General features: G+C 44.2%; 1 pseudogene; it reads right to left on the bottom strand.

The window, feature by feature from the left end:
* Nucleotides 1–8,154: 8,154 nt before the first annotated feature.
* On the bottom strand, nt 8,155–8,559 carry LOC118675740 (annotated as a pseudogene).
* Nucleotides 8,560–10,571: the final 2,012 nt, after the last annotated feature.

The raw sequence follows: 10,571 nt of genomic DNA, 5'->3' as shown, positions 1-10,571 counted from the left end.
TGTGTTTTAACCAAGGTCTCTGAGAAAGGTTGTTTCCCCAGGTAGGGATTTTCCCCTGAAGTCAGGGAGGGGATGAAACTCCTTAACTAAGTGCCAGGCGGGTAGTTAATCACTACAAACAATCATGCTTAAGCTACATAATCTTTACTCCCTGGAATGAAGATAAGAAACGCCCTAACCTTTGTAATAGAGATTGATAGGATTGAATCAACTGGTATAAATACAGATGTAATAAGACAGCAAGACACAGAACTTAGAATACGGAACCAAGAGAGACAGAACCTAGGCACAGAACCTACACAGAACATTCTCTAGAGACAGAAGAACTTCGCTGGAGAGAACATGGCAAAAGTTCCTGGACAGAAACTGGCCTCAGAACCTAGAGACAGAACCTAGCGAGAGAACATGGCAAAAGATCCTGGACTGAACCTGACTATAGAACATGGCAAGAGAACCTGACTAGAACTTGGTGACTGAACCTGGCTGGAGAACCTGGACAGAACCTGGCTGGAGAACCTAGCAAGAGAACATGGACACAGAACCTAGCTGGAGATCCTAAGCAGAACCTCTCTGGAGATCCAGACCAGAACTTGGCTGGAGATCCTGGCTGGAGATCCTGGCTAGGCTGCTGATCAACTGAACTCTGCCTCCATGTCATTCCTTCTTCGCCGACTCCGTCCACACCTTTGGGGACCCCTGGACCTGCTGGGGTTGGACCCCGGCAGTCTGTGGTTCATCTGGGACTAGAAGCACATTCCCAACCCATGGCCTGGGTCCTCTCTTCAGCACCTGGACCAGTGAAGGCAGAAATGCATAGAACCAGCCTCTGCTTTCTGGACCCACTGGTGCTTTGACAGATCCAGAGTGAAGTAGGAATGGGAAGAGACAGCTCACCACACCTGCAACAGAACTCAAGTTAGGTCAAGTATTGTAAAACCCAACTCACAACTGGCTGAGTCTGTCTGCCAGGTGACTCACTGTGGCAGCGGAATGAGCCCTGGCCAAGGTCATACTGACATCCCAAAGCCTGCCCGTGTTGTCTTTCTCCTCTCAAGTTTCCCCAGAAAACACAAAACCCAGTCCTTTTGTAAAATCACTCAGAGCCCTCTGCGCTCTGGCTGGACTCCCTGGGGCTCCCAGGGCTAGGAGAGGCTTCACTGTGCAGGGCTTGCCAACTGAAAAGTCACAGGCTAGGAAGAGGCAGCATTTTCAGTTCAAGCTGGATCCTATTTACTTTTAAAATTTTCATACCCTGATTTGTTTTTTGTTTTTTCTCTCGGTGCAGGGGGTGGTGGGGGGGAGTTGGGGGGCAGGTGGTGGAAATGTCATTTCTTTGTCATTGAAAGTTAAACTTCCTTTAGCTAAGCACTGGGGACTGTGTAATTGAACACTTGCATCTCTGGCCAAATGTGCTCTTTTGCAGCAGTGACATGACTGTCCGATCCCTAGGTCGTAATGACTAGGACATTATAACAACTCCGACATTATACATGCTTGTGTTCCTTCTTACTGCAGAGATCTGAGGAAAGCAGAAGCTTTTAAAAAATATGTAAATTTAAATTTGGGGGTTTCTAAGTAAAACTTTCAGATAAACCCTCCTTTGTTAATTGTACAGTAGACAGGCAGCAGCCTTCATTCATTCATTCATTCATTCATTCATTCATTCATTCATTCATTTTTCATTCAATAAACATGCGGTGGAGCTTCTAAAGGTCCAGGCTCTGTTCTAGGAACTGGGCATGAACCAGTGAGTGAGTGAGGAAACCAGTGAGTGAGTTAGTGTGTTAGTGAGGGAGTGAGCGAATGAGTGCCAACCTCTGTCTAGGGTGTACTTCCATACCACCTTTCTTATTCTCCCAGTGACGCTTGGCATTATTAAATGTCTGTTTCCCTGTCAGAATGTAAGCTCATGCACGAGTGCAAAGACTGTTCCTGTCTTACTTGTCACTCTGAGCCCAGTCCTGGGCACAGCCCCAGGCATATCCATATTTGTTCAATGGGGGATGGTTGGTTGAATGAAGGGTGGGTTGGCGAATAAATGAGTGAGCAAATGAACAAGTAAGAGATAGTGGGTTTCATAAAATATTTTTCATTTCCTTACTTACTCATATGTATATTATTCATGTTATGAATAGTCATTTATTTATTTTATGCATATTTTTATTCTTCTTCATTTATTAATTTATTATTTTAAAATATTTTTTTATTTTTAAATTGCAGTTGACATATAATAATTATATTAGTTTCAGGTTTACAACATTCATTTCAGTGATTAGACATTTATTATAACTTATGAGGTGATATCACCCCAATAAGTCTAGTACCCATCTGACACCATACATAGTTAATCCGATATTATTGACTATATTCCCTATGCTGTGTTTTACAATCTGTTACTGTTTTTATAACTGGAAGTTTGCACATCTTAATCCCTTCATCCACCTACCCCAACCCTCTTCCCATCTGGCAACTGTCAAAATGTTTTCTATATCTATGTTGTTTGTTTATTTTGTTTTTTAGATTACACATATAAGTGAAATAATATGGTATTTGTCTTTGTTTGAGTTATTTCACTGAGCATACCACCCTCAAGGCTCATTCATGTTGTTGCAAATGGCAAGATTGCATTCTCTCTCTCTTTTTTTTTTTCTGTTGGTCAATTCCAATAGTTTTATTTGAAATATTTGCAGATCAAGGAAGCACTTTTTTTTTTTTTTATTGCGTAAAGTATTACAAGCATTCTCTTTTTAATGGCTGAGTAGTATTCTATTGTGTACATGTACTTCATTATCCATTAGTCTATCAATAGACACTTAGGTAGCTTCCATATCTTGGCTGCATTTCTTTATTTATTGCTTGCCTTATTCCAGAAAGGATTTAAAGCATCATCATCAGAGGTGAAAGTTTTAATTTTTTGACTCCATGGCAAACATTTCAGAATGTGTCCCATATCCTTAGTTTGTCACAATTCAGGATTGGGGCATTTCCCGAACACTGCCCCAGGCGAGTTGGGCCATGGAGGGATCATGAAGTGTGATTCTGGCCCTCCAGCTGCTCATTGTGGTGGTGTAAAGGCACATGCATGTTCAGGTGACAACTCTTCTGGGAGAATGAAGGGATGTATCCACGGAGCACCTTTGGCATTGGAATGGTATTTGCCTGAGCAGAATTAACTATGTCTTATTTCTTGTTTATTCCCCATAGTGCTGATCATTCAGCACTTACTTGATACTTTCCCATTTTCTCATGAAATTATTAGCATAGAGGGAAATCAGTTGCCACTTAGCACTAGGATTTTTTGTCTTAGTGTCCAGGCACACCAACTACTCCAGTTGCCCATTTTTCCAGAAGGCAGTGAACAAAAATAAATGCATTTGGGGATTTCTTTGGACTCCTTTTATTGTAAACCATAATAAGCACCACTCGTCTGTCAGCATGTGGCTGGGTGCTAAGATGATGTTGAAGAGATCACAGTCTAGTGTAGACAAGCAAGGAGGTGATTATAATACAGTGTAATAAGAGTAGTGACTGACGTCTACACCTGGGGTGCTATGAGAGCAAAGAGGAGAGGCACTTGACCTAGACCAGGGGCGTCAAAGAAGCGTCTTAAAAACCAGTGGGATTTAGCTAAGAGAAGAAGAAGGTGAAGAGAATATTCCAGAAAGACAGAACCTTCTGAACAGTGACCCCAGGGCATGAGAGGAACAGCAAGCTTAGGAAACTATGAGTCATTCTGGTTGGCTGTGTCCTGGGGTACATGGAGGGTGGGGAATGATGGAGAAATTGCAAGGTGAAACTAGAGAGGTCAACATAAACTAGATCACGAATGACTTTGAGTTGTTCTGAGAATTTTATTTCAGATGCAACAGTGAGGCAGACACTGCAGGATTTTTAAGCAGGAGAGTGACATGATCTCTTGGGCATGATGCCAAGTGGTTGGAGATGGGAAAAGCTGGTGGCAGGACGATCAGTTAAGAGACTGCTATACTGAAGCAGGAAGATACGAGGCCTGGATGAAGGCAGTGACAGTGAGAATTGTGAGCATGGATGGATTCAAAACTATTGCAGAAATCTATACTAATAAAAGGGTAATATGCTAATTAGATCAGACATCTTCTGGACATCCTTCCAGACAAAGCCATGGTGGTGGGGGCCAAGGCAGAGGCTGTTAGGGGCGATCAGGCTGGCAGGGGAGGACAGTTAGGAGCTATCAGGCTGGCAGGAGAGCAGTTAGGCGGCAATCAGACTGGCAGGGGAGTGCTTAGGGAGCGATCAGGCCAGTAGGCAGAAGCAGTTAGGGGCAATCAGGCAGGTAGGCAGAGGCAGTTAGGGGCAATCAGGCAGGCAGACAGAGGTGGTTAGGGGTGATCGGGCAGGCAGGCAGGCGAGCGGTTAGGAGCCAGCGGTCCCAGATTGTGAGAGGGCAGTCAGACAGTCCCCGAGGGATCCCAGATTGGAGATGGTGCAGGCCGGGCTGAGGGACCACCCCCCCAACCCTGCCCGGCACGAATTTTGTGCACCGGGCCTCTAGTATCTGTATAAAAGAGAAACTGCTCAAGAGGGGAGCTAGCAGTAGACCTCTGGTTTTCCATTTATACTGCTCTACCCTAGTACCTGCATTTCACCAACCTCTGCTGCTGGAGCCCAATTCATCTCAGATGGTTTTAGAACTCTCTCAAGGGACAAGAAAAAAACCCCACCCAAACCTAAGTATGACTTTATAAGCAAATCAAACCCTTCTCCCCTGAAATTCATCCATCAAAACAGAACACTTTCACCCTGGGGCTTTTTCAGCAGGGAGATTTTTCTCTGAGTTTCTTAATAAGCGGTGGTAAGGGGAAGGCAAATCTGCAGCTCAAGTCTATTCAAAATTGCTCCCGCACAATGCCAGGAATCCTGGCCACTGGCCCGAATCTTGGTCACTGGCCTGAAACAGTGGTTTTCACCTTTCGCCATAAAAACATCCAGCCCTGTAGAGAATTTTAATAAGAGTTTATTAGAGCTGAATTAATGATAATTGCCAGGAAGCAAGATTTCAAATGCTCCAGAGAATGACAGTTTTGCAGTTTCTTTTGTGCAGGTGGAAATCAGAATGGAACGTAAGAAAGATTACATGAAAGTGGGAGAAAACAAGGCAGGGATTGGATTACAGGATGGTTAATAAGATTATGTGCTCTCTTGAGGGTGGCTAGCCTCTGAAGGTTCTGAAAAAGAGGCATTTCAAAGGTGTGTTAACCTAGATGCACAAAATGCTTAAAGGGAAGATGAACCTTTTACTAAGGAAGTAATATGCACCCTGGCCTGCCCAGCTAGGAGTTTATGATCGTGTTTACTTTTGGTTAGATTTAATACAGCACCCCTTTTTCGTCCACACACTCCTGCTGCATATGGATCACTTGCCGGGGGCCGGGGGGGGGGGGGACACTTTTAACACCCTCACAAGTCCATACCCCTGACCAAGCACATTAGAGCCTCTGGGAAATGAAGCCCAGGCATCAGCATTTGTTAAAACTTTCCAGGTGATTCCAGAGTGCAGCTGGTTGAGAGCCACTCAAGGAAAGGAAATGTGCTAACTGACCCACTATCATATTCCACCTCTTGGGAGAGATGCACTGAGGCCAGGAAAGGTGCAGCTTAGGACCCTGGCTACTTTATAAAAACTTTCCTAAGGGACACGAGGATAGAAGCTTTAACAGAGTGACCTAAAGGCTGGGTTAGGAGAGATATGAAGGGTTCCTGTCCCTAACTTGTCTATATGCATTGAAACAGTCCATCTCAGTTTCCAGTCTATCCTAATCTGGAAGAAGTCCCCAGGACACCTAGCAGCCCTCACCACCCTGTGTGTTCACCCCTTCTCCTGTGAGCCCGAACTTCTTGTTTTCCACCAACAGTCTCTAACAGAAAAAGGAAAGGAAGACCCTGTGAGGGAGGAAAAAATCTCCTGTTCTACTCATTGGGAGGGAAAAATGATTTCCCCTTGAAGGGAATGAAAAATAATTTATTAATGCCTTTATAGGTTCTTGGCTGAAACTCCCTGTAATAAAAGACAAATTGCCTGGCTGTGGTAGCTCAGTGGTTGAGCCTCAACCTATGAACCAGGAGGTCACAGTGCAATTCCCGGTCAGGGCACATGCCCGGGTTGCAGGCTCGATCCCCCGTAAGGGGGTGTGCAGGAGGCAGCTGATCAATGATTCTCTCTCATCATTGATGTTTCTATCTCTCTCCATCTCCCTTCTTCTCTGAAATCAATAAAAAAAAATATTCTTAATAAGGACGAATTAGCCCTATTTGGTTTGGCTCAGTGACTAGAGCGTCGGCCTTCGGACTAAAGGGTCCCGGGTTCAATTCTGGTCAAAGGCACATGCCCTGGTTGTGGGCTCAATTCCCAGTAGGGGGACATGCAGGAGGAAGTTGATCAATGATTCTCTCTCACCATTGATGTTTCTATCTCTCTCTCCCTCTCCCTTCCTCTCTGAAATCAATAAAAAATAATACAGATAAAAAAGACAAATTAACAGGAGAAAAAAAAACAGTTTATTAACATGGATACCTCATGTACTCATGGGAGAGACCCAGGAAAACTGAGTAACTCACAGAGCTGGCCTGAGCCAGAGTGAGTCAACCCAAGATGTGCCTCCATGGTATGCAGATCATTTTGAGCTCAAGGCAAGTTTAGCTTCAGGCTCAAGAGAAACTTCTGCCCTCCACCTTAATTACCTGGAAGAATTTGAGTTTGAGGCCTTGCCCATTAGAGAGTATCAGAGATAACTTCTTCTGACCTATGTATAGGGCTGGGAAACCTTCTATTTACTAAACGTCTGTTCTTCATATCTGCAATAACCTTTTGAAACCCCCAATGCACCTTAACTCATCCCTAGCTCTGGATGTCTTATACCCATGTTTCCTTTCTATCTCTGAATCTCTCCTGCATTGGGGTCTCTGACTCTCTCGTGCATGTGGGCTTCCATACTAATGTATGTATTAAATTTGGTTATGTTCTCTAGCTAATCTGTTTTGTGTCTATTTCATTATTAGACCAGCCAGAAGAACCTTGAGGGCACAGGAAAGTTTGTTCCTCCTCCACAGCCACAGGCTTAAATACCGTCAATTAAAGAACAAAACAAAACAAAACAAAAAGACGTTGATGGGGAGGAGGCCAGTTATGAGGGGTTACCAGGAAAAGCAGAGGAAACAAAGGTAAGGTGTAATTGCTGATTTAAATCAGTGCTTTCTCCATTGATTGGTTTCTTGTGATATAGTTCCTTCTCCTCCAGGTACAGAGCACGGAGGCTTCAGATGGAGATTTCCTTTATAAATATAAATGTCTCTGACAAAAGGGTAAAGTTTACCTTTTTGCACTTCTGTCTTCAGAACTCCTCCTATGCCTGCTGTTTTTTCAAAATAATCTCCTCAAAATAATTCTTATGTCAAAGAGGCATACATTGGGGTGACATATTCTGCTGCCCTTCATACACATCTTAGGTTCTTCAACTGGGGCCCTGTGACTAAGACAGACTAGTGTGAAAAACAAACGGAAGTTTATTAACATTATATATGTGCACATGGGAACACGCAGCAGTGAGTAACCCAAAGGGGAGTTTAGAATTTGGGTTCAAGTTCAACAAAGGAAAAGGGATCTGGGTCTTCTGGGTGAGAGAGGCAAGTTTTGGGAAGGTAACCAGGAAAAGTATGGCAAACACGGGTTGTTCAGAAAGGTCTGCTATGCAGATTTCAGTTGGTGCTTTCTCCACTGATAGGAATTGTAGGAGTCCTCCTCTTCCTGCAGATGGACAGGGAGCGATCTTTACAGATGGAAATTTCCTTTATCAATACAAAAGGGAAACCTGTACACTGTCTTTAGAGATTTTTATGCATCGGCTGGTTCTCAATGGCTTTCAAAATAATTCATATACCAATGTTGAAAAACAAAGTTCTACTGAGTGAATTTGAAGATCTAATTGGCTTTATTAAGCGATTCCCAAAGCAGGCAGCATCCCATCTAGCAACTAGACGGGTGCTCTGAGGGTTTTTTGTTTTTGTTTTTTAACAACAACAACAACAACAAAAAACCACACCAGGCTTTTATTGTTCTCTCGTCAAAGGGCGGGTCTTTGCAGGACGGGGGAGTGAGTTTTGACAGCAGGGAGCAAGCCCCTACATGCCAGCGATCAGTGGGTTCGCAGGACCACAATGACCGAATCCCCGCGCAGGAACATCTCGGAGATGTAGCGGTCCTTGTGGACTGGCTTGGACTTCTTCTTGCCCTTGCCACTCTTGGGGACCTCGGTCCACATCTCCTCCACATTCTCCAGCACCATGTTGCAGTGCCTGTCAAAAGCCTTCACACGGCCCAGGAGCTTCTTGTTGCGACAGTTGATGAGCACCTGGGTGTTGTTCTCGACGGACTGCGTGAGCACGGAGAGTGGGCCCGTGTCAAACTCTTCCTCCTCCCGCTTCTGCAGCTCCTCCGGGGTCATCTCACTCTTGGGCTTGTTAAGAAGGCTCCTGGTGGCGGTGGTTGCGCTCTCAGAACGCTCCTGTCCTCTGCGTTGCCTCAGCCTCCGACAAATGGAAGGTTTTTATAGAAAGAAAGGAGGGGCCAGAGAGATCTTAATGAAAGAAAAGAAAGAATTATTGTGGGGCTGGGACATGTTTTCTTTGAGGGAGGAGAAGGGGAAGAGTGGTTCTTTTTTGTTTGTTTGTTTGTTTTTAATCATTCAGCTCGCCTGTTCTTTCTAAGAGAGATGGAGAGGCCCCATGTGACAGATTACCTTATTGGTGCTTGACCAGAAAATTCCCGAGTGGTTAAGATTATTTTTCCAAGGGATTAAAACTAGAATTAGATCAGTTATTAAATCTAAGTTGGTATTGTGAGCTTTTAGCACAAGTGACACCATTTTGGGCCTGTGGTTTTTTTCTTTAATACAAAAAGGTATATTTTGAGGTGGATATTCTGGTATGCCTAAATCCCACAAGCCTGGGGCAGAGCCTGAAAGAGCCTGGAGACTTGTGGGAATTCTGATTTTTCACTTTAAACAATTATGCTAATCTTGCCCTCTCTTTCCTAATATGTTAATGTTGATCTCAATATAAAACGAATGGTTATGAATCGCCAAACACATTTTACCCCAAGCAGATGGTCCATATTTATTTTTGTGGCTTCTAGCATCCACTGACGCCCTGGTGTAGACACTGGAGATGATGCTGATATTGATGATGACAATGATGGTGATGGTGAGTACTTTGTACATAGTTCAGAGTAAGATACACACTTGCATGGAATTTGGAGCCAGAAAGTCCTGGTTTTGAACACTAGCTGTATGGTAGCTGTGTGGCCTTGAGAAAGGAACTCAATCTCTCTGTGTCTTCATTCCCTCAACTATAAGACTGGATTAATTATACTGGAAACCTCCAGGAACATAAGTTAAAGAAGGAACGAAAGAAACAAAACAGAGTAAGGGCATAAAATGGAGCCAGCAATGAGATTAAACTAGGAGAACGCTATGCTATGGTGACCTAAAGGCCATTGTGGACCACAAATTTGGCTGTGGGCTTTTAAACACCTAATGGGAAGGGCAAACATGGTAAGTGACTCCGTTCATGACATTCATAAAATAAAAACCAACCAGTTGCTCAGGAGTGATTCAGGCATCTCTCCTGAGGGTCTTAATTAAGAGAGAGCTGCATGGAGAAATCAGCAATGTCCCCATAACATCTCTCTGATGAGGATTCTCACAGGGCATCTTATTATAGGCTTACAGCTTCTCCACCCTCACTGCTATTCCATACTTAGAGTGGAGCACAGTGTAAAGAGTAGCATTGGATTAGGGTACTGAACATTCTGGAAAGGGAGAAATGCTGGTTAATTCAAGGAGAAAAGGAAGGGTAAGGTTTGGGCAAGCGGAGAGGGGCTGGAGTGAGGGAGAACATGATAAGAAAGCAAAGACCAAGAGGTGAAGACATGCTGGGCAATATTAGAAAATTAAACATTTATTGAAAAAATAAATATTAGGCTACGTAGGATTGCCCTTTTCCTCCTCCCAGCCTCCTTATGCAGGGGTGAGGAGGGAGCCCTGGTGTTCTGTATGCTCCTAGCACACAGAGGGAAAGTCTCTCTCCAGAAGGAAAGTCTAAGTCTTTTTTTTCAATGTGGGCAGCAGGAGAGCTGAGGAAACTATAGACATGAGCCTGTGAGCCTCTCACCTCTAGACAATATGGTGGTGATGAAATGGGAAAAAGTTGGGGATGAAATTCGAGCAATGGTTCTCAATGAGGGGCAATTCTGCCCACCAGGGGATATTTGACAATGTCTAGAGACACTTGGCTGTCACAACTTGGGAGGAGGTGCTACTGGCATCTACTGGGTAGATGCCAAGGGTGCTGCTAAACATTCTACAATGCACAATACAGGGGATACGGCAAAGTGTTTCTGGTCCAAAATGTTAGTGGGGGTGAGCTGAGGAAATCTGGATTGGGTGAAGGAGAAGACGCTATGGTAGAGAGAGGGATCTCTGCCAACCCCTTCAGTTTGCACTATGCTGGGAGTCAGGTTTCACCCAGAGAATAATGAA

Source organism: Myotis myotis, unplaced genomic scaffold (genome assembly GCF_014108235.1).
Source record: "Myotis myotis isolate mMyoMyo1 unplaced genomic scaffold, mMyoMyo1.p scaffold_m19_p_2, whole genome shotgun sequence".
NCBI classification, from domain to species: Eukaryota; Metazoa; Chordata; class Mammalia; order Chiroptera; family Vespertilionidae; genus Myotis; species Myotis myotis.
Note: the sequence above shows the minus strand (reverse complement) of the source record. Positions and strands in the feature narration are given on the sequence as shown.